At 41.8% G+C, this 21,963-nt stretch overlaps 1 pseudogene; it reads right to left on the bottom strand.

The window, feature by feature from the left end:
* LOC134221037 (LIM/homeobox protein Lhx2-like) overlaps positions 1–21,963 on the bottom strand; it is a 432,488-nt pseudogene that overhangs the window by 228,095 nt on the left and 182,430 nt on the right.

The raw sequence follows: 21,963 nt of genomic DNA, 5'->3' as shown, positions 1-21,963 counted from the left end.
GCCGAATGGGTTTCGGCCAAATGACCCTTCCCCATTTTCGGCACATATATTCCATGCGCCCATATGCATTGCATAAGTGTTCACACATACTATCCATGTGGGTCATAGTATTCATGTTTGAATTCGTATGCAATTAAGTATGTGCCGACGCATGATATGCATATTTCAAAATATATGGATTTTTGCCATAAAGTATGTTCTCGATTTTCCTGAGTGTAACAACCCCGATTTTTTATTGTAAAAGTCCCATTTACCATTCATTTTATCGTGTAAAACCATTTATTCTTATGCACTTTTATTGTAAAATTTCCATCACATTCAATGGTAATTATTATATACGCAATGGTGTTGTAACAGACAAAGTTATTGTTTTTAAATAATATTTTTTATCCGGGACCTTCGGTAACATAATCGCAAGCGCGCGTTGGAAAGAAATGATACAATAAGTTTGTTCGAATGGATGGCATCAGTACCTAGCAGTACAATGAAATTTTCACACTACATCCAACCAGAGATTGCAACATTTTATTGCAATCTCGCATTAGTTTCGCGTACAGTTTGCCATAATTTGCGACATATGCATAGTTTGTATTAAGTAAACGGCAGGCCCTTGCATTAGGTTTCCGGTCACGAGAAAATAAGAACTGGTTATGTGTTCGTCGAGGAGTGAAATGCTGTATACATCGACAACCTCAGCAACCATACAAAAGAAATCGATCAAAGACGGGAATTGAACCCGGACCCTCCCAGCACCATGCATATTTGTGTCCTTTTCCGTCAGCAAGCTAAATGGAATCGGGAAGATTGTGTGGGTTAAAGTTATATTGCTGTACACAATTCATTTACTTGTTCTAGGAGGAGCCAACGAGATTCGTTTGGATGTATTGATCGAAACCAAACAAACCGACTTAATGCAATGAGCTGCATTAACAAGTATGACATTCTTCGATCGGTTTGAATGCGAGATTTGCTACAAAATGCTTAATACAAAAAATGTCACACAGAATTGTTTTGGGTGTAGATACTGATTTTGTTTTGTTGCTGTCAGCGATTGAAAAGTCGTATTATTGGAAATATATCGGTTCTTTGTTCATTATTCTACACAAGGGAGGGTAGATCCGAAAATTGCCTTCAAAGTGCAAAATTAATTATTTGGCGACGCCAGAAAGTTGCCTATCGGTAGCAGAATCACAAGCGCACGTCGAAGGGTGATGTAATAAATTTGAATGTATTGAATCACTAACAGCCACCAAGCTACCACGCCAAACGCCGATGCCACCGAAACAGTCCAGTTTTGCAATCAACCCTTTCTTTCCAGAAAATGCTGGTACTGAGAAGAAAAAATTCCCTTTCCACAATGCGCCTTTAACCAATAACTAACTGCAACCGAACGATTGCCGCAACAAATTGTTAAACGCTTTTATAGCAGGGGCCATCTTTGAAAAGATGCTCAGTTTTGTTGCTTTTTTATATTTCTTTATGGAAAATTTTATATTTTATTATTGCTCTTTATTATTGTTTTCGTAGAAAATTTTCAATTTTTTGTAGAAAAAAATATTTATTTTGTGGCAATTTTGTAATTGTTAATTGCTAATATTGAGTCATTTATGGAAATTTTCTTTTTTTTGTGGAGCATTTTGATTTCTATATGGAAAAATGTTCTTTTTTAAATGCAATTTTCGCTTTTAAAAGTGCTACATTATTTTTGTTCTGTGGAAAATTGCTAATTGTTTATGGAAATTTTTCATTATTTGTAGAAATTCCATATTTATTGCTTATACCCTGATTTCTTTATTTGCAATTTCCTAATTTTATCTTACAAGTTGGTACTTGGACCAAAGTTTCTAAATATAACCATCAGTTTTTAAAACGGATATTGTTGTAAAAATCACTCTGTACGAGTCGATCAAAGTATCATCCAATCAAAGATTTCATCCAAGAACTAACTTGTATGGTCAAAGTTCATTTTTATTGTGTGAGAAGCGAATTGAGGAAAAAACGCACAAAATCGTCCCAATTGTTCCGGAGTTCAGATCAGTTAGTCTACCAGGCCAACTTCACCTGGCATTGGAATTGCTGCGCCTTTGCTCGCAAGGCTACTAAAGACCCCTAGATGTTCTAGGTTCTCCAAATTGTTCTGGAAATCAGATAAATCCGTCTACCAGGCTAACTTTGCCTGGGATCTAACCAAAAACAACCCAGCATGTTCTGGAATTCAGATCAATTGATCTACTAGGTCAACTACGTCTGGTATCCAATCGAAATCAACCCAACATGTCTATACAAGTCCCTAGAGCCCTTGCGTATTATGTGAAATCCAAATTAGTTTGTTGCAGATGTTCTAGGTTCTCCAAACTGTTCTGAAATTAAGATCAAATAGTCTAAAACTAAGCCTGATATCCAATCGAAATCATCCCAGCATGTTCATAGAAGTTTCTAGAGCCCTTGCGTTTCAAGTTCAGCCCAAATTAGTTAGACTCGTTTTTAAGGTGGACTCATAAGGGGCGACCGAAAGGAGGAATATGGACCTCCCTTGAAACTTTCTACAATGCGTCCTGGATAATCAGGATTGTCACAAGCTGCAGCGAACCCATTTTGTGTTGTTTTCTGTACGATACTGGTAGGGTTAAAATCGTCATGCACAGGAGTACCCAAGCAGCACGCGCAGCATCTTTCAAATAGGTGTTTGTTCCTAATAAATTGCATTGAAGACACTGGCAATACATCGAGTCACATTATAGTCACGTCCCAGTTTCAGAAAATCACAATGTTTCATTTCCGTTTAAGTGGAGTCGCAATATTCTACTCATCTGACTTCTTGGGTGGTTTTAAATTCGATGATATGAAATGATATGAAACACATCAGAAACAAAACAGATAAGTTGCAGAATCAATAACACTTCGGTTCATTGCTGTTACGACAATGTTTCTGATATGTTGCAAAACACTTTGAGCTCAGCTGAGCAGTATTTTATTTTTGACAGTCCCCTGCATGTTCCGTATAAGGTACAATGAAGTAACAAATGACTTTGTTGTTTATGTAGTGCACTTGTAGCAGAATCTCCAAATAGAATTGTTGGTGTGATGGTTATAGTAGAAGGCTGCAAATCTCAAGGTCCATGGTTCGATTCCCGGTTGGTTTTTGTGTTTTTATTTTCATTGTAGCCGCAAGATGTTGCAAAAAGACTCCACCTCTTGCGCTTTTTGTGTCACAAAAGAGTTCCAAATACGACGCGTTGTGCATAACTTAGATCTTTAGTAAGTCACACCACAGTTGTTGTTACTCACTGAGAAACAAGAGGTGTTGCTTGGGTACTGATACCAGAAATCGCAGAATCTAGATGGCTATGAAGATCCAGTCAAGCACCTGACTGGGACAACAGGAGGTTAACAGCAAGCTTTCTATGGTGCGCCTGGGTGCTGCGAAGACTTCAAAAGAGGCGATTTAGCATCATACAAATGCTCGTTGGGTATCGTTTGCAGTGACTCTTGGCAACAAACCGCATCTAGTCTGAAAGTGAAAGGTTTCCGAGACTGTAGAAATTAAGAAATACGGCTCACACGAGGCATCCACAGTAGACTTATGCAAAAATAAGCCTCCTTCAAATTTTCAGCTAACTCGGATTAAATTTAGAGGTCAAGTCAATTCAGTGTTTTTGGACTATTTAGATTTTTGAAAAAAAAAAAAATCTAACAAGAGATATAAACCCCAAAAACCATCCCAACAACCTCTGAACGGAAGCTTTTGGTGTGCTCTACAAGTCTTGTGAACATTGCGTTACGTTCCGTTCACGGTTTCGACCCGGCAGACGTTGTCCTGCATAGTAGGCGAAAATGCGCGTTCTGATCTACCCATACGATTCTTAATTTTAGTCTTTCACGGTTTTCTCAACCCTACTCGTGATTTTTGCCTAGGAAAATATCATATAAACCCGTCGGAAATGATAACGAACATATTTGCCGAAGGAATGAAGAAAATCCATCCAGCCGTTTTCGAGTTATGCGGATATGAACACAGACCATTTCATTTTTATTATATAGAAGAAGATCATTGCTAATTTATTATATTATTATTTCTGGACATTTGAGTAATTTAATTGCCAATGTGCGACTTACCGTTAAATTCCTAAAAATCAGAAGCTGAACATTTGTAACAACTTTGCACGTTAGGATTTCTTCAAACAAGTTATTCGAACAAAACATAAATCAAATCATATGCTGTTTGATGCTTACAACAAACGACTTCCCAATTTGGTTTATTGCAATATATGTCTGTATGTTTTTACCATTGAGTGCATCGCAATAACAAGTGAAATAAAAGCTTCTTTGTTCGAACAACTTGTTTGAAGAAATCCAAACGTGCAAATTATTGACAAAAGTTCAGCTTCTGGTTTTTAAGAATTTAACGGTAAATCACACATTGGCAATTATATTGCTAAAATGTCCAGGGAAAAAAGATGAAAAATAATATAATAATTTAGCAATGATTTGTAATAAATTCAAGAATTTGGTAAAACAACGAATTTAAAGGGAAACAGTATTTTTATGCACTTAAAAGCTTGAAAATCACATGGTCAAAACGTGGACGGAACGAATCGCAATGTTCACAAGACTTGAAGAGCAGACCAAAAGCTTCCGTTCAGAAGTTGTTAGAATGGTTTTTGGCGTTTATATCTCTTGTTAGATTTTTTTTTCAAAATTGAATATATTCCAAAAACACTTAATCGACTTGAGCCATCTCGAAATTCAATCCGAATTAGCTGAAAATTTGAAGGAGGCTTATTTTAGCATAAGAATTGTGATTCTAGGCTGACCGGTTGAATTTTCAATACTTTTTGAAAATATGAAGAGGTCTAATCCACATGTTTCCATATTCTTGTCGGTTAGGCATCTGAGACATCAAGATTGATGGAACGAGTCGGGGTTGAAAGTATACCAACACCTTTTGATAAAAAATAGGCACTTTTGACTGATAATCTTCGCCTCAATGATCATCTTCCCCCCATATGACGGTACTCCTAATAAAGAATGCCATGCAGAAATATTTTTTATCAGCTGGAACTGGCCTGAAATAATAATCACAGGTGGATTCCATAGTTTGCTTGAAGGTTTTTTTTTTCATAAACCAGCGGTAAAGATATTCTAAGATCGCCAAAAAATGCACCACGGCGATAGTAAAGCGATAAACACAACGAATGTTTTTCCTAATATGACTAATACTTTAATTTAATGTAAACATTCAAAGCAATCAATTGAACACACATTAAAACAAATCAATAATAAAGACAGAAATATAGCTGAATAATAATCGAGTTTGTGGACAAGATGAATGTATACGTATTATATTCGTAATTTGATTAAATTACTCAAGCTAGGTCACTATCATTATCCACATATATCAGCATCCAAACGAGATTCAGTGAGCAGATTACTTATCCGGAAATGCACTTAGAGATTTATTCGATATGGGGAAAAACTATTCTAAACACCATCCTCGCCGCTCCCCCGGACCGCTTAGGATGGATGCAACAAAGCATCGAAATCAACTCGGTACAGCCCCGCGAGCACCAAAGTGCAGGACAGGAAAAACGTATAAATCCATTTTAAATATGTGAACTTTTCCATCCGTCTCAAAGTAACTAACAGATGGAACAGCAACGGGGCAAAAACGAACTAACGAGAGGGGACAGCAATCGAAAAGGATTGCATTTTCTACTTTTGTCCTCCTCGCGTCCAACCCCGGAGCCTTGGGCTGCGCTGGCTCCATTGGTTCCGGCTTCTCAAACCGAAGCGCCGGCCGATGCGATGCGATGCGATGTCTTGACAAACGACATAAAGAGGAACTTCGGCTGATTGAAAACAAAGTGCAAGAGACTGGGCCCCCATGAATGAATGTATGGCGGCCAGAGGGAGAGCACGTGTGTGTTTCAGTGCTCCAAGAGTTGGAAATGGAAATTGGATCTGAAATGCACTTAACGAAACGATTCGCTATCCATCCATACAAGAATGGACGTGGTGCCGTTGGACAGACTGACTGACTGGGTGGCTTGCCAAATAATATCGAAATGGATTTAGTCAACAACATTTGAACGATTGTACTGAAAATGTTTTGTCGCTGGGACGTTGATTCAGTACGAGAAATATTGGCAACACATTTGGATTTGTTTTCCCATAAGATGAAAAGAACAATCAGCTCGAGAAAAAAAAACAATTGTAATTATAATGCCGGACGATGGCAGTTTTTGTCAGGATTTTAATGCATAAGATGTTAGTAAGAAACATGGAATTTACGCTGATGAATTTAATATGAAACACCAACACAAGCAGAGCACTAATAATGGCGCTTGAACCAAGGCCTATATGTACATTAAGGGACATAAGTATCCATTATGTTGTCATAGTAATCTGTTTGACTTCATACGAATACTTTTGTTCACTAGTGTATAAGCCAGGGCACTAGACTAAAAACTGTGTCCCATGCCAAGACGAAGACTCATGGAGTGAACATTAACCATCTTAGCTAAGTCACTCCCAACGATTCAACAACCATCGCTTAATAATGTAAAAGGAACGGTTGGTAGGTACGAAATGTCCCCGTTTTATGATTTAATTGTGAAATCAAGTTAAGAATTGATTATCACAGGTATTTTTAACAACGCTGCACAGTAGGCCTGGCCGCTTCTTCGTTTAAACTACATCTATGATGTGTTTCAAACATAAATATTGACAAGAAAAGTGATACCGTGGGGCCTCGAAATCCGTACACTTAAGCACCTTAGTATACGAAAAAGTCATTAGAAAATAGGAATCCAATGTAAATAAAACGTCAGTGATTGGCACAGGCGCATGCTTCTTTTGAAATGTTTCACATTTACTTATTAAAAACTACGAAAAACTTGATAAAATAATGAAGAAAATCAACAGCTCCTAAACCGAAATTCGTCCACGGTGGACGTATTTCGAATCAAAGGATCAAAATCCGTACAGTTATTTCTTAACTAAATATTTAAAATGAAACAGCCTGATTGACTAAACTACCACTGTAAATAGTGCGATATGCACCTTGATAAGCGATCCCATCGATTTGTATTCCGCTTATCTTATGTAATGATTTACAATTAGCAATTCAAACACAATTACTTTTGGTGCAATTATGCTCTACCCGAAAACAAAATGGCGGCACAAACTCCGCGTTTGGTGGGTGAAGATTTGTTTTTGATTTTTGTGGTTTTAATTTCAAAGCCTTCTTACCAATTCTATGCCCTAAAAACTTACTGTCAAGTATCTAAACAGGATAAGATTAATTATTCCTACATTAATTACCTTTAACCTCCTTTAATTTATTGATATCTCATGAGGTGGACGGATTTCGGTGCTGTACGGATTTCGGTCCCGCACGGTAGATGTTGTCGAATCTATTACTTTCCAGGATTCTGTCACGAACTGGCTGCGTATGTGTAGACTAGACTAAATTAGACTCACAGAAAAAAATAATGAAAACTAACCAGCGCGTAAAATATAAAGACGTGAAAAATTACACTATTATGGGCGTACATGGATCTTGTTGGAGTTCGCCCTAAATGTGTGCAATTTCCATAGAATTATGACACTTTTCGATTGCATTACGCCATAGACAGGCTCTTAAATTATGCAACCAGTCATGAAGAATAAAAACTGGTTATGTGTTTGTGTCTACATAGATTGTATTTTTACATTCCCATCAAGGAATGATTAATTGTAAACCTTTCCAAACTTAACTTGTTGACAGGAAAAAAATGCCAAACATGAGTGTTTTACCTGTTACCTGTTACCATGCGGTGGAGCAACCGTTACTTATTGTGACATAGGGTGGAGGGGGAATTTATGAGTCCTTACGTAACGACCAAATCAAATTAAAAAAAAAAAAATTGAAATTTGAATCGCAATTTGCATTAATACAATGTCCTGTTAAAAATGAGGGTAAAACAGAAAAAACAACAATAATGGTTTTTAGTGATGTTAATATAACAATTGGGCAATATGGAGGGAGGTTGTCTCAGTGAGCGTTACGTAATTAAAGGAAGGGGAGTCTGGTCACGCGTTACTTGTTGTTACATGAGGGGGGGAGGGGGTTCAAAATCCCGATTTTTTGCGTTACGTAATTTGTGCACAAAGCCTCAAAGGTTCTTGATTGTTAGGAGTTGGGTGCAGCTACTCATTCTCCTGATGGTCAGCGGATGACGGATGATTTTCTACGATGATTTGGTGAACAGGATCCCCTTCGATGTACGCAGAGAAACAACTCTCGTGATGTTGTCGGTCCCAGCTAAGATATGAGCCAAGGGCAATCAAGTTACTGGATGTTGCTCGTCAACGATGATGACCATTCGATCTGGTAAATAGCATGATTTCTGCATTAATTCTTCAAGAAGCCTTTCGTGTCTTGCTGATACTCCTTCTGCCATTGTTTCCAGAATTGCTCGATATGGGATTGTAGTTTCCAGTAGTGGTCCAGTTGGCTGGTCGGAATCGTTCGTAGATCTGGGTCTGGTAAGGCTAATAGAGAGGTAGATCATTGAGATCCTCGTTGAATTGAAGCAACGGTCGAGAATTCATAATGGCCTCAATTTGCGCCAGGATGGTACTCATGGCCTCGTAGGACAGGCGCGACGCTCCAATCTGGCGGTACAAGTGCATTTTGACTACCTTTATGACCGATTCCCACAATCCGCCGAAGTGAGGAGTTTTTAGCGGAGTGAGATGCCATGTTATGCTCTCTGCAGCACAGAAAGAAATGACGGGAAATGAAACAGCGAAGTGTAACGAGGAGAGCAGAAGTAGACTGTTCACTGACCAATTCCAAACGTACCGCCTTTGTAGCGAAACACACGAGAGACAAATATAGCCTTCAGGTAGAAGGGTCCAGCGTAGTCATCTCTCGCTATGCTGAATGGTCAATTAGGGATTACACTAGCTGAGGGCAATTGGCCAATTTGTTGCTGAACAGGTAGCGGGCTCATTCGATAGCATCGGAAGCATGTTCACACGACACTTTGAACTCGTCTACTGAGGGGAAAACGCCTTCCGACTACTTGGCTATCCTGCAAAGCGTGCTTATCGTTTGGGAATGAATCGTCTTGCGCCAGGCAGGTCAGCGTTGTTTTGGCCTTCTCTATATGTTTGGGACACAGATTGGCGGAAACTGGTTAGAGTAGATTTGGCTGAGTAGACTTTCGGTGCGGCAGTTTGCTACAAAACGTTGGGGTAATGCAACTACTTTAAGAACGGGAGTATAGGAGGACCAGCGAAGGAACCACGGATTGAATGATGATCCTTTTGATGTCACTGCTGCGGTAACGGTTCGTAATTCTAGCTCCTCTTCGGGTACAGTTGATGGTACTGATACTGGCCAGTCTTGCGCTCGATGAGATAACCAATCGGGTCCGTTGCGCCAAAGCTTGCTCTCCATAAATTCCTTTACACTCGTACCGCGTGATACCAAATCAGCGGAGTTTTCGCAGCCAGAGACATGATTCCAATAACATCCATGGGTCAAGTTTTGAATATCAGAGACGCGGTTTGCGATGTATGTTTTTCAGGTGTTTGGAATTGATGGTATCCACTGCAGCGTAATAACTGAATCCGATTTAAAGAACTATGCGGAAACGTTGATGTTTATTGCCTATTGTAAACATATGCACCCAAAACGGCAGCGCAGAGTTCGAGTCTTGGGAGGCTGATTCGTTTCAGAGGTGCTACGCGTGATTTAGATGCCAGCAGGGCGTAGATTCATGCTCAGCAAAAGTGCATAACGGTTGGCTCGATAGGAGAAAATGCTCGGAAGTTCGCAGCTGATGTATTCCCACTTTTGGCGTATATATCAGGAACGGGGTTGTCCCATCCGGCACGATAAGACTGAGAGGGCCAAATAGACGAGATATTGCGGACAAAATCGCCCGTTTGGTTGGATGATCGGTGCTTGGGTTGACACTAGAGCCGAAGCGCAATGTGTCGGTTTCTGGTTCCCAGCGTATGCCCAGCTCTTTCACCATTTCATTGGGACTAAATTCCAATGACGTTGATGTGCCTATTTGATCGTTCTTCAGACCTTGCAGAACCTCCAGCTCATTTGACGTCCACTTCCATAAATTGAAGTCTTTTGATAGCAGTTCATTCAGCTCCATTGAAAGGCGAGTTGCTTCTTCCACCGATTTTGCTCTTCCGATGAAGTCATCGTCATAAAAGTTCTTCCCCAATGCATCGTCCACTAGATGTTGAATCCGTATGTGACCATGAGTAGCTCGAAAGTTTGAATCGGAGATTCCGGAGAGAAGCGAAAACATATTCGAACTAGCGACCTGTCGTCCGGATGCAGCAAAGCTTGCTGATATATTTTTGCGATGTCGGCCACCAAGGTCACTTTGAAGGTTCTAAAGCGAATCATGATATCCAGCAGGTCCTCTTGTACAACCGGGTCAATCAAAAGTACATCGTTAAGCGAGAATCCTGTCGATGTTTTTTTCTGAAGCGTTGAATACGACCCTAACCTTGGTGGTTGAGCTGGAATCCTTGAAGACTGGATGATGTGGAAGATAGTAAGCAGCAGCAGGTTCTGCTTCGTGCTCTTCTAACATGCGCATGTGGCAAAGGTCTAGGAATTCTTGAATGAAGGCGTGGTAATCTTCCTTGAGGTTTGGGTTTCGGTCGAGTCGCTTCTCTAGAAGCTCGAAATGGAGAATGGCGCTGGATTTCGAAACACCAAGTTTGATTAACGGGGCATTCATACGATATATCGACCTTCTTCATTGCGTGAAACAGTAGATTGGTAAACTTGTTCACAACGTCTTTCTTCCACAGAGTATTAGCAGTAGCATAGCATTAGCATTGTTACGGTGTAATTCGTAGATTGGACACTAGTGATACTCATGTTTTACTTTTGAGATTCTTATCTAGAATGCTATCAGAAATCAAGAAGGGGAGTGGTCCTTGATTCCAGTCTTAAACAAAAATAACAAAAGCATGAGGATTACTACTCCTGGCCACGCCCATCTTCACCGTAACTAGGGAGAGGAAGGAAGTGTTGATGTGGTACTTACTTAACGAGAGACCACCGACTTAGCGACACCCTCATAAATACCACGGAGTTGTATTAGGGGAGGTATTCGTTGGGTCAGGATTTGCCTGTACCTGGTAATGTAAACGTGGTAGATCTAGTAGAAAGACATTTTTTTTTGCAATTCCAGAAGCCCTCTATGCTTTCTTCAAGGGACACCAGTGACAGTAACATAATTGGACGAGACCGTGGGAAACGTAGAACATGGACCAATTTTCGAAAACGAATCAGCGACAATCCCACCAAAAATGCTTTCAAAGAGCACTGGTAGGTTGGCTGCCAATTGTAGACGGGCATCACTGGGGAAGAACGAATAAAAATGCTTCGCACCTAGAACTAGGTCGACTAGTTGTGACTTGTTAAAGGAAGGATCGGCGATAACTAATTCCTTCGGAATTTTCCACCCAGACGAGGAAATATTCTGCGATGGAAGGTCTGCTGTAACTTTGTCTATCACCAAACAATCCACGGTACTGGAAAACATATGGTTTCTGGACCGAATCTCTATGTGCACCGACTGACGAACAGATTTGGACAACTTTCCAGCTCCCTGGACCGTTATGTTGACGTTGCTTCACCGGAAACGGAAAATGCTTGCCAGTCGTTCAGTTATCAGGTTTGGCTGCGAAGCGCTGTCCAGAATAGCACGTGATGGATGTTCCTGACCAAGGCATCGACGATGTTTACGACGACGGTTAATACATGGTCCCTAGAATGCTGAACTGCAGCGTCTGTTTGGAATGCCGGAACGAGATCTGTTGAGGTCACCAAAGACTGCTGGGGCGTTTCTGCCGGAGAAGGTGATCTGGAGTGGACTGCTGGTGTTGCTGACACTGGATTGGATGTTATTTATGTATTTGTTTGAAGCAGACTGTGATGACGACGCTTACAAAGTCTACAATTAATATCCATTGGGCAGTTACGAACGCGTGGTCGGCTTTCAAACAACTGACGCAAAAACGCTTGACGTTGACTATCTGCTGGCGTTTAGAAACCGGAAGACGATGAAATTTGAAGCATTTGAACAGCTGATGAACCAGACATCGTTTGGATCCTCCCCCGTAGATGCATGGTCCTCCTATATCTTCAGCGTATCGTCGTGCAGCCTTGTACAGAGTAGATGCTTGAGAATGGTGCTCCACGAATCAGTTGGTTCTCCATGCTGTCTCAAAATTTCCACGTGTCTTTCAAACTGGTTAACTAAACTATGCAGCGTAGACGCAGATTCCTTGTTTATTCGCTGAACTTCGAATAGTGCTTGAAGATGACGTTATTTCATAAGATACTTGTTGGAATATCGACCTTTGAGTGCATCCCACGCCAAGTTGTAATTTGCCGAGCTGATCGCTATAGCTGGACTGCTTCCCCCTTGACAGCCGTTTCTCCGGCAAGAAATCAAGTCTTGCAACTCTCTAGGCTGTTCAAATAATTCAAGGCACGATTTGCCTTGGATAAGGTGAGTAGCTTTCCAAGATACTAAACGTCCAGTGGTCCGGTCTACCGTGGTCTTTTTATGCCAGATTTTTGTTTCTGCGGCTGTCATGGCAGAACTCGATAATCTCGTCGCCAGAAGGACTAGGCTTCTCACTTCACTGGATCGGGCAGAGGCATTCATCGAAAGTTACGACATTGCAAGAGTCCAAGGGCAAATTATGGTAATACATACGTAACGATGCTATGATTGATCACTGATGACTGCGTCCAGTGAGAGTCTCGATAAGCCCAATGGAGAGTGCCCAACACACGATGTAAAGATTGTTATCGTAGCTGTTAACGCGCAAATTGTGAAATAGAGAAAGCTTCTTTCGTCCTGTCATTGGTGAGAAATGACTTCATTCTGCTGCCAATGAAAATGGGCTGCTACTTGTGACCTTTGCGATGTGTTGGCAAGGTGAATGCGCTGGAAGTATTACGTACTGCTCAGCGATGCGATGTTGGTATGATGAGATGTGTGATGTGTGAGATGAGGAGAATATGGATCGATAAGATATGTGGATGTTTTACGCGTTTCTTCTTTGCACAAGGCGTGGTAGACTGTCAGACTAGACTACGGTGGGAACCAGGTGGAAAAAGTACGTCTAGGATTTGTAGAACGGTGAAAACGAAGGTGTACTTAAAGAAGCAGGATAATCATAGTCGGGATAAATTCCGAGACTACAACTTGCAACTGTTACAACTGTTCATTGATTTCAAAGCAACGATAAGAAATAATTTGTGTCAGGAACATGGTTTACCGGGAAATTGATCAAGCTATGTGCAACGCTTGATGACTGGCAATCAAATATTCGGATTGCATATGAAGTGTCGACCTCTCTTGTGACTTTAGATAGGTTATACCTTATAGTGATGCGCTTTTGAGTTTACGATTCAGCAGTTAGGAGATCTAGCGCAGAAGAACGACACTCTCATCAAACAGTCACATATGCTCCTGGGATTTGTAAACGACATCGACCTCGTTGGAATCGATCGCAAGGTAGTAATGGAGGCATAAAGCGTGGACGTTAAAACAAGAGGTGGACCGGAAAAATGTCGTCGACACCAAGTTCGAATACAAAGCTCCCAATATTATGTTCTCATCAACTCTAAGTTTACATGCATAACAATCGATCGAGATCAGCTGTGACACATTATGCATTTACCCGCGGTTGCAGATAATTTGACCCGATTGTTGGTTTCCATCACACAGAGTGTAGCGGTAGGATGCGAAGTGTCTCTACGATTATCTTATATGCAGTGGGCTTCGTGGCCGTGCGGATAGCGACGTCAATCGTCTTGATGCATGTGCTATGGAGTGTGGGTTCGATTCCCGCCCCGGTAAGGAGGAAACTTTTCGTGATAAGAAAATTCTGGTCCACTGGGTGTTATGTGTCCTGTCCGTTGTCTCATGCTAAGTGTAAAGTGTTCAGTCTGTACGACCTCTGGTCGAAGACGGTGTCTTTTTTTATGCTTAATGCTCTGATCCAGCACACGTGTTTAGTAGTTTCCAAGCTAAAACACGACAGTGGCCCACTAAACCCTCTTTGTGCTCCAACCCCATAATTCCCCCGAGACTGCCTTTGGAAATTACTTGTGGGGAATTTAACATACACACCCCAAGTAAGCATAACAAAACCTTGAGCTTTTTATAGATCTTTTCCTCTTTTTTCCGTATTCGTAGAAATCATCATATTCATATATCATCATATTCATATAATCAATCTAGGCCTAAGCAATTTCTCACTTCATCTAGTGTCCGGACGAGGGCCAAGGTCGGTCCAAATAGTCGTGGTAAAGATATTGCATCCGGTTCAATGGTTCCCCCAACGTCTCGAAGCCGGTGCACGCCACAATCTACTGAACTAGTCCCCGGCGGTAGGCCTAGCCTACTCCGATGTCCCGAGTTCCCATGCTTTTGAGCTGTTCGGCTTCCTGCCAAACCGTTCAACCATACAGCTTCCGCCTAGATCGTGGGCTACTTGGATACTTCCGGCGATGGAGCATGATGGAGCAATCACCGCACTCCCACCCGTAACCGACAACAAACCTCAACGGGTAACCGGACGAGTGCCGAGGTCGATCCTAAGATTCCGGTTAGAGATACCTTCCGGTTCAATGGTTCCTCGAAGACCCGAAGCTGGTGCGTTCGCACGAAACGATCTACTAAACTGGTCCCAGGCGGTGGATCTTAACTACTCCGATAACCTATCTTCAATGCCATTGAACCATATAACTCCCAACTTAGTCGTTGAGCCATTCAGCTCCCGTCTCGATCACGATCGCGAATGACTTGGATAGTCTCCGACGGCGGATCTATCCTACTTCTACAAAAAGTTTCCTGAAAGCAGAAGCTTTCCTTGCATTCCGTCATTTCGGTGATCACACTTTGTATCGTAACAAGAAAGTACGGAAATATAATCCCAATCTATCTGTCATTAGGTCGGACAATGTCATAACCGAAAGACCAATCTGTGGTATTTTCAAATTCATCTACTCATTAATATATTTGAGTTTAATATCAAAGTGCAGAAACAAATTCTATTCAACTTATCCAAACTTGCTAAATGATGGATCGATTCCATTTGGACGAACCACTCCATCGTCCTGAGAGTACATATTCATGAGACCCGCCGCAACTGCATTAGTTTCCCGAGCAAACGGTAAACGAGCGAAAAATAGACGACGAAAGAGTTAGATTATGGAAGAGCGATGGAGAGCAAAACAGCAGAAAAGCTGTCCATCGCACCTAAATCACCGCACTCCCACCTAACACGGTCCCAATCCGCATCTCATCCGTTTTCCGTTTCGGCTTTTCCCCCAGGTATATCCACCAGCGCAGTGCCAGGGCAGAGGACGAAACTTTCTCTTCGAGTTTCGTCATCCAGCGGTCGTTTCCATTCCCATGTTGCTTTAGCAGCAAATATATATAAGTAATATTCTTAAAAGCATTTCTGTGCAGTTGATTCGTAATCGATGGGACAATTTAGCGGATAAATATTGTGATGTATTGCCAACGAAGATAACTCGATACTCGGCACCAATTTCATTTTTTAGTGACTTGATGCATTTCTTCTTCCTAACGTTACAGTGTTCTCACTGACATTTGGAACGTCTTCTATTGGGCACTTAACTTCGAAGAGACTTCGCAGACTACTTATTAGTTGATGGATTGAAAGTTATGCTCGTATCGAAATTAAAACCCTCGTTTTGAAGGTAGAAAACTCGTTAAAATAAAGAATTTAGTTGATAATAAAATAACTGTTCAATATTCTTGTTCTTCTGCTACTTCTCAATAAAAACAAATATTCGTTGAAAATTAACATATTTTCTAGCTTTGTGCTTAGAGTTTTTAAAGTGATTTGTTCCACTTACCAGCGACATTTTCAGTGCTGTGCATTCCTGACACTGGACGCTTGACGTCACCGTAGGTTAAGTTTTTCACAGGAGGCTCATGTGCAGCCCCGCGGCGTTTGGGTGTCCCATGAGTGCCCAGTTTGCTGAAAAAAAAAGAAGAAAGAGAAAATGGGAAATTAATGTTTGTTCAATCGACGAATGTCGTGAGTTAAAAAAAAAACAATAATTCAACCACTTTTCCAAAAAAAAAAAAACATTGCCCAGTATGATGGGGATTTCATCGAGCAATTAATGCTGTGTGATGAGAGTGAAATGTTGGTTGGAAAGCACCAAATTAACATACCGGCCGCCGGCAGTTGATGGTTCATTGGAAACTGACGGAACGAAATTAATTAAAAATAATTATTTCCATTGAATTAATATTATTTGCAATAAGCCACGCGTCCGCTGCGGCATTACACTTGCAGCGAAAGATGGCTAAAATTATTGATATTTGCTGGGAACTTTGGTTCTCGAAATCAATTATAAATACAGTCGAAACTGTCTATAACGACCAGGAAATATTGGCACTGTTTTCTTACAGTGACATTGTAATGATTTGATTCTTCTTCGATCGTTATCTGTAAACTGTTATTCGGTTTCCATCGTTTCGTTCTGTTTTACGGCTATATATAAGCATAACTGATTTATATAAATAGGAAATCAAGTAAACGTGTGATGGTAACGAGCATACAGGCTGTGTTGTTTTCAATGAAAAACCAAATATTAATTGGCAAATAGCAATTATAATTGGGCGATTTCCACGTGCTTCTATAATTAAGTGATAAATACGGATATGTTGGCCTATTAATTAATTCCAAGTGGTATTTACCCTGTGAATGTTCTCGCCAAAATAATTTGCATTGATAAATTGGGTTTCAATTATGGCAAAATAGAGGAAGTTGTGGTTTTGGCAGGACTTGTTCTATTATCGAAAGGAGGACTTTCAGAACATTGGTTCAGGAATTGGTTGGTTAAAGCGTCATTGCATCTGTTTCCAGGTCCTAGTAAAAAAGTAGAAGCAGCATTTCGAGGAACACTTGACTACGCTGACCACTTGTCTGCACAGGCAGATAGTAAGAATCTGGGAAACAGAACAGTTACCGAACGAGGGAAAGGATCTACAAGCAAGGCGACAAGCTGAAGTGCAAGATTTTTCGGACAATTACCATCCTGAAGAAATTAAAAAGACCAAATATCACGGTCCTTAGCCGCTTACCCCCCCTGACAGGAAAGATGGGTTTGCTCCTCTCCGGGGGTGCAAATCTGATCGAACGTCTGTTCTCCATGTTAGGGGCGGCTGATCATCGTCCGAGTGTCAGTGTCAAATTGTGCATCATGGTCCACCGAAAATTTACATTCTAACTATCACCTACTCAGTGACTGAGTAAAATTGTATTGCCGTCTCATTTCTTCCCATGGAAACTTTACTCAATTTCCGTCAATAGCAGGATTGCTCATAATTTTGAGTTGTCTTGATTTTGACGGAAATTGAGTAAAATTTCCGTGGGATTGAAAAAGAGAGCAATGCAATTTTACTCAGTCACTGAGTAGGTGAAAGAATAGTCTTCCGGGAATTTAGAGGGTTGGTGTCAGGCCCTGCAAGCAAGCTTTAATAGTAAAATAAGCAACGAATAGTCTGTGGAACTGCATATCTCTCAACTTCATCGGGAGCATACGCATACTTGCCGATGTGCTCAAGGACCGTAGATTCGGCATCGTAGCGCTGCAGGAGGATTGTTGGAAGGGATCAATGGTGCGAACGTTTAACGGTAATCATACCATCTACCAGAGCTGCGGCAACACAGCTTTCATAGTAATGGGCGAGATGCAAAGGCGCGTGATCGGGTGGTGGCCGATCAATGAGAGAATGTGCAGGTTGAGGATCGAAGGCCGGTGTTTCAACTTCAGCATAATCATCGTCCATAGTCCACACTCCGGAAGCAATGATGATGATAAGGACACATTCTATGTGCAGCTGGAACGTGAGTACGACAGCAGCCCAAGCCACAACGTCAAAATCATCATAGGAGATTTGAACGCTCAGGTTGGCCAAGAGAAGGAGTTTAGACAGACTATTGGAAAGTTCAGTGCTCACCGGCTGACGAACGAAAACGGCCTACGACTAATTGATTTCGCTGCCTCCAAGAATATTGCCATTCGCAGCACCTACTTCCAACACAGCCTTCCGTAGCGGTACACCTGGAGATCACCACTGCAGACAGAATTTGTGAATCGACCACGTTCTGATTGATGGACGGCACTTCTTCGACATTATCGACGGCAGGACATATCGTGGTGCTAACATCTGACCACTATCTGGTGATCGTTAAACTGTGCCCAAAACTATCCGTCATAAACAATGTTCGGTACCGACGACCGCCGCGGTACGACCTAGAGCGACTGAAGCAATCTGATGTCGCCACTGCATACACGCAGCATTTTAAGGCAGCGTTGCCGGAAGAGGGTGAGCTCGATGGGGCCCCTCTTGAGACTGCTGGAATACAGTCAATGCAGCCATTAACGACGCAGCGGAGAACAACGTCTGGTATGTGGGACGAAGTCAACGATTGGTTCGACGAAGAGTGCAGACAGATTCTGGAGGAGAAGGACGCAGCGCGGGCGGTCGCACTGCAGTAAGGTACCTGGCAGAATGTTATAGACGGAAGTGGACACAGCAGACCCGCCTTTTCAGGAGGAAAAGCGCTGCCTGGAAGATGCGGAGTGCGCGGAGATGGAATAGCTGTGCCGTTCTCAAGAAAGTTCTATAAGAAGCTCAACGCATCCCGAAAAGGCTTCGTGCTGCGAGCCGAAAGGTGCAGGGATAAGGATAGGAGCATCTTGACGGACGAACGTGTGGTGATCGAAAGGTGGAAGCAGCATTACGAGGAACATTTGAATGGCGCTGAGAGTACAGGCAGTGAAAGTCAAGGCAGCGGAGGAGATGAGTACGTCAGTTCAGCGGACGATGAAAGCCAACCAGCCCTCACCTTGAGGGAAGTTAAGGATGCCATCCAACAGCTAAAGACCAATAAAGCAGCTGGTAAGGATGGTATCGGAGCTGAGCTCATCAAGATGGGCCCGGAAAAGCTAGCCACTTGCCTGCACAAACTGATAGTCAGAATCTGGGAAACTGAACAGCTACCGAAGGAGTGGAAGGAAGGAATTATATGCCCCATCTACAAGAAAGGCGACAAGCTGGAGTGTGAGAACTTTCGAGCGATCACCATCCTTAATGCCGCCTACAAAGTGATATCCCAGATCATCTTTCGTCGTCTGTCACCATTAGTGAATGAGTTCGTAGGAACAGGGCTGGTAGCGACCGAAGCCACTCAAAATAGTGACTTTAGTGACCAAAGCTGACGAAAAAAGGGACCAAAAAGTGACTTTCAGTTGCAGAAATAGTGACAAAATAGTGACTTCCAATTTCAATTGCAAGTTCGATGAGACGATATCAAGCGTTTTTGGGTCGAAGGAGAAAATTTTTTTCGTAATTTGTGGCGGAAAACACCTTTCACTGACCTTTGACTTTCACTTTCTCTTAGAACGAACTCAGAAGAGAAACGAAAATTGTACTTGCTAACTTTTATCTACTTAGAGACTAAGTAAAATTATTGCCCGGAAAATTTAATCAAAATCAGTAAAAAGCAAGACAACTCAAAACTATGAGTAGGGACACGGCAGGTATTTCCGTCCATCGTTATAGGGGCTAAAACCAACGAAAGCAACGAAAGAACTCCACTATAGCAGAACGTTTCTCCTGAGCTTACGATTTGGTACGCATGAGTTTTACAAAAAAGCGTGTCTTTTATTGGTTTTCGAGACTATGACGAACAGACGAAAATACCTGCCGTCTCCCTAGTCGTCAAGCAAATCAATTTTTTACGCCAGTGGAAGTGAGCGAAATATGGTTATCACTCTTAAGGACACTCCTCACGGAATCAAAATTTGAAAATACTCGCGTTTTCAAGGGCACACCACTCGATACGGAAGCAACACACAACTGTCATTTTAATAATAAATTGCGTCGCAGCATGCGTAAAATTATAAGAATGACAGTACTTCGAAATTTGAATTCCGTGATAAGGACAAATCTGTTTTTTTCCTGAAAATTATTTCTCGGCGAAAATCTGCGTGAATGACCATTCTCTTCTCGTGAGAATGAGTGAAAATTACGATAATTGGATTAGCTGAACACCTACTTAAGAAAGATGCAGTGAACTCTACGATTTATCATAGGTTCCACGGATGTTTTTGGAATTTTTAGTGAGACAGGAACAACAGTAGGATCGTTTTGGTAGAAAACGATACAAAAATTATGAAGATTCATGTACAACGAGCCTGGGATTGAACGCTCGACCTCTTGCTTGTAATGAGGACCATGCTCTCTGAACTTTTGAATATTTTTACTCCAAAATATGCAGATTTTCCGACTTGCTGTGCGTATTCATGAACGATTTTTGCTATGGAATTCGACAACGCATGCAATCTTCAAGATTGGGGAGACTTGATCGCCTTTCTATGATATCTACTCAATAAATATATATTTTCTTGATTTTTTTTATGCCTAATGAGGCATAAAGTCTCCTCAAATTGAGGCAACAACTCAAAATCCAAATATTCTGAAATTGTTAAGCGAGTTAAATGGCTGGCGATGTTTCAGAGTGATCACATAAAGCTTTATAAAAAAATATTAGTCAATAGTTTTAAAATAGTTGAAAATAGTGACTTTTTGCGAGAAAAAGTGACTTTAGTGACTTGAGGTCGAAAAAAGAGACTTTTTAGTGACTAGCCCGAAAAAAGTGACCAAGTCACTTAAAAGTGACCCGCTACCAGGCCTGTAGGAAGTTATCAAGCCGGCTTCGTTGACGGCCGCTTGACAACGTACCAGATCTTTACTGTACGGCAAATCCTTCAAAAATGCCGTGAATACCAGGTCCCAACGCACCATCTGTTAATTGATGTCAAGGCGACATAGACCGCGTTGAGCTATGGAAAATTATGGACGAGAACAGCTTCCCTGGGAAGCTTACCAGACTAATCAAAGCAACGGTGGATGGTGTAAAAAACTGTGTGAAGATTTCGGGCGATCACTCCAGTTCGTTCGAATCGCGCCGGGGACTAAGACAAGGTGATGGACTTTCGTGCCAGTTGTTCAACATTGCGCTAGAAGGTGTCATGCGGAGAGCCGCGTGTAACAGCCGGGGTACGATTTTCAATAGATGCTTTGGGGTTGAACCGAGTGCGACAGGGCCCGCCTGGGAAGCAGTGTTACGATAGACGGGGATACCTTCGAGGAATTCGTCTACCGGGGTCGAGGAATTCGTCTACTTTGGATCCTTGCTAACGACTGATAACAATGTTAGTCTTGAAATACGAAGGCGCATCATCTGTGGAAGTCGGGCCTACTACGGGCTCCAGAAGAAACTGCGGTCAAAAAATATTCGCCACCGCACCAAATGTGGTATGTACAAGAAGCTAATAAGACCGGTAGTCAACTACGGACACGAATCATGTACAATGCTCGGAGGACTTGCAAGCAATCGGGGTATTCGAGAAACGGGTGCTTAGGACCATCTTTGGCGGCGTGAAAGAAGACGGTGTGTGACGGCGAAGAATGAACCACGAGCTCGCCCAGCTCTACAGCGAACCCAGTATACAGAAGGTAGCTAAAGCCGGAAGGGTACGATGGGCGGGACATGTTGCAAGAATGCCGGACAGCAACCCTGCAAAGATGGTGTTCGCTTCCGATCCGGCAGGTACGAGACGGCGTGAAGCACAGCGAGCAAGGTGGACAGACCAGGTGCAAAACGACTTGTCGAGCGTGGGGCGCATTCGAGGATGGCCTCGAACCGCGTATTGTGGCGTCAAATTGTTGATTTAGTGTTATCTGTTTAGATGTAAACTAAATAAATGAAATGAGGAACTAGATTGTTTTTTTAAAGTTAATTTGATCTATACCATGAAGGCAACTTCAGAATCATTTTCAAAATTTTATTTTG

The sequence above is a fragment of the Armigeres subalbatus genome, chromosome 3 (genome assembly GCF_024139115.2).
Source record: "Armigeres subalbatus isolate Guangzhou_Male chromosome 3, GZ_Asu_2, whole genome shotgun sequence".
Lineage (NCBI taxonomy): Eukaryota > Metazoa > Arthropoda > Insecta > Diptera > Culicidae > Armigeres > Armigeres subalbatus.
This window is presented reverse-complemented; position numbering and strand designations above follow the sequence as displayed.